The sequence below is a fragment of the Enhydra lutris genome, unplaced genomic scaffold (genome assembly GCF_002288905.1).
Source record: "Enhydra lutris kenyoni isolate GAN:26980312 unplaced genomic scaffold, ASM228890v2 scaffoldscaffold1980, whole genome shotgun sequence".
In the NCBI taxonomy this organism is placed as follows: domain Eukaryota; kingdom Metazoa; phylum Chordata; class Mammalia; order Carnivora; family Mustelidae; genus Enhydra; species Enhydra lutris.
Genome location: NW_019156064.1, coordinates 891 through 4,087, shown reverse-complemented (window position 1 = coordinate 4,087; position 3,197 = coordinate 891). Strand labels below are relative to the sequence as shown.

Genomic DNA, 3,197 nt, shown 5'->3' with positions numbered 1-3,197 from the left:
CAATCTCCTGGGCATTCAGTGCTTGAGGGACAAGTATGGGATGCCTGGAAAATGTAGTAGCAGGTTCTTACTTGGTCTGGGGAAGGGGGCCAGGAGAGATACAGCTGAGTAAATGACATGTAATATGGCTGAAGGGTAAGTAGGAACAAACCAGGTGAAGAGGGAGCAGAGAGAGGAAGATGCTAGGCAGGGGGAACAGCAAGTAGAAAAGACTGGTGGCAAGAAATTGTGCCTTTCAAGCCCAGGATTTCTGGAGAGGTGAATGTGAGTGTCACTATGGGGCTAGGTGAAGCTGTGGAAGTCAGCAAGTTGTTGAAGCATCTTTTGTGCAATTCCTTTGAGAGGAATTTTGCTTTTTATCTGTTTAAAATGAGATTTTATCTATCTATTTGAGAGAGAGTATGAAAAAGAGAATGAGCAGGTGGGAGAGGCAGAGGGAGAAGCAGGCTCCCTGCAGAGCAAGGAGCCTGATGCAGTACTCAATCCCAGGACTCTGGGATAATGACCCGAGCCAAAGGTAGATGCTTAACTGACTGAGCCATCCAGGCATCCCTTGACTTTTATCTTAAGAGCAATGAGAATTCCATGAAGATGTTAGGGAGAATGATAATTCAGATTTTCATCTTAGAATGCCACAGTATGAGTGAAGGATATTGAAGGAGAGAGTGTTTTGTTGTTGTTGTTGTTTGTTTTTTTAAAGATTTATTTGTGAGAGTGAAAGAGAGAGGGCATGAGTTGGGGAGGTCAGAAGGAGAAGCAGACACCCCACTGAGTGGGGAGCCTGATGTGGGACTCAATCCTGGGACTCTGGAATCATGACCTGAGCTGAAGGCAGATGCTTAATGGACAGAGCCACTCAGGCGTCCAGAAGGAGAAAATGTTCAAGTGTGGAAGCAGGGAGAAAAGTGAAGAGAAAAGAGGCTGTTCCAATAGTACAGACAAGACATGATGTCAGCCCAGTCAGTATAGGGAAGGTTGAGATAAGGAATGGATGAATGAGAAAGAGGTTTAATGTGGCTGAATCTCTAGGATGTGTTGACAGATTGGATATTGAGGATGAGAGAGGATGGAAGGAAAGAAAACTCTCAGGTGTATGACTTGTGCCTGGATTTTTTTACTGAGATGTGAGAGATGTAGAGGTACAGGTTGGGAGGGGGGCAGGGTGAGATCATGAGTTTTATTTGTGATCTGTTGAACCAAAGATGCTTGTGATTGTATATGAAGAGATAATCACTTCACAATTGATGATATAGTTTCTGAGTTGATAGAGGTTTATCAATGAGATTTAGATGGTAATTTATGCAATGGGAATAGGCCATTCTTTTAGGGCTACATATGTGGTGTTATAAGAGAACAGTATTTAGGGAAAGGCCCAAGAAAACACCGATACATAAGATACCGTAATAGAGGACACCAATCACAGTTACTGAGAATGAAGGGCTGAGAACCAGGATTATCACACAGAAGATAAGAGATAAGAATGTTTCAGAAGAGAGGGAAGAGTCAACCATTTAACATTTTAACAACCATTGTTAAATGGTAATGAGTGAGAAATGAAAAAAACAAGTCTGAAAGTGATTGGATTTAGTGATTTGTTATATTGTGGTTACAGAATGTTGTTCTGGATAATGAGAGTGAAATCAATTATTGCAGAACAACTTACCTTGTATCATAGAAATTGTTCATTTTTATTCAGGTTTATAATGGACAAAAGACACTGGACACAGAGCATGACAAGAAAGAATCAAACGGTCATCTCAGAATTTGTCCTACTGGGCCTACCCATTGATCCAGATCAACGAAACCTGTTCTATGCCCTGTTCCTGGCCATGTATGTTATCACTGTCCTAGGGAATCTTATCATCATCATCCTCATTCGCCTGGACTCCCACCTCCACACACCCATGTATTTGTTTCTCAGCAATTTGTCTTTCTCTGATAATCTGCTTCTCTTCTGTGACCATTCCCAAGTTGTTGCAAACCATGCAGGGCCAAGTCTCCTCCATTCCCTATGCTGGCTGCTTGACCCAGATGTACTTCTTCCTGTTTTTTGCAGATCTAGAGAGCTTCCTCCTGGTGGCCATGGCCTATGACCGCTATGTGGCCATCTGCTTCCCCCTGCATTACACCAGCCTTATGAGCCCCAAGCTCTGTCTCTCGCTGGTGGTGCTTTCCTGGGTGCTGACCATGTTCCATGCTATGTTACACACTCTGCTCATGGCCAGATTGTGGTTTTGTGCAGACAACAAAGTCCCCCACTTTTTCTGTGATATGTCTGCCCTGTTGAAGCTGGCCTGCTCTGACACTTGAGTTAATGAGTTGGTGACATTTATCATGGGAGGGCTCATTCTTGTCATCCCATTCCTGCTCATCATCATGTCTTATGCAAGGATCGTGTCCTCCATCCTCAAGGTCCCTTCTGCTAGGGGTATTCACAAAGCCTTCTCTACCTGTGGCTCCCACCTCTCTGTGGTGTCTCTCTTCTATGGGACAGTTATTGGTCTCTACTTGTGCCCATCAACTAATAATTCTACTGTTAAGGAGACTGTTATGGCCATGATGTACACTGTGGTCACCCCCATGCTGAACCCCTTCATCTACAGCCTAAGGAACAGAGACATGAAGGGGGCCCTGGGAAGAGTTCTTTTGAAGAAGAAAATTACCTTGCCTGTATAATGGTAAATCTGGGGACTTTTACATTATTTTATCAAGTAGATACATTGTTATTAATATCAGAATATTGACCCAGGCCTTTTTTCACTATGACATTTTCTGTTTAAATGATATACTATTCTGTTCCATTGATCTATGTGTCTGTTTTTGTGCCAATACCATGTTGTCTTGATGATCACAGCTGTGTAATATAGCTTGAAGTCAGGGACTGTGATGCCCCCAGCTTTGGTTTTGTTTTTCAACATTCCCCTGGCAATTTGGGGTCTATTCTGTTTCCATATAAATTTTAGGATTGTTTGTTCCAGCTCTGTGAAAAATGTTGATTGTATTTTGATAGGGATTCCACTGAAAGTGTAGATTGCTTTGGGCAGCATAGACATTTTAATAATGTTTATTTTTCTAATCCATAAACATGGAAAGTTTTTCCATCTCTTTGTGTCTTTCTCAATTTCTTTCATAAGTGATCTGTAGTTTCTACAGTATAGATCTTTTACCTCTTTGGCTAGGTTTATTCCTAGGTATCA

General features: G+C 42.2%; 1 pseudogene; it reads left to right on the top strand.

Annotated features, from left to right (window-relative positions):
* Positions 1-1,730: 1,730 nt before the first annotated feature.
* Positions 1,731-2,676, top strand: LOC111140499 (annotated as a pseudogene).
* The last annotated feature ends 521 nt before the right edge of the window (positions 2,677-3,197 follow it).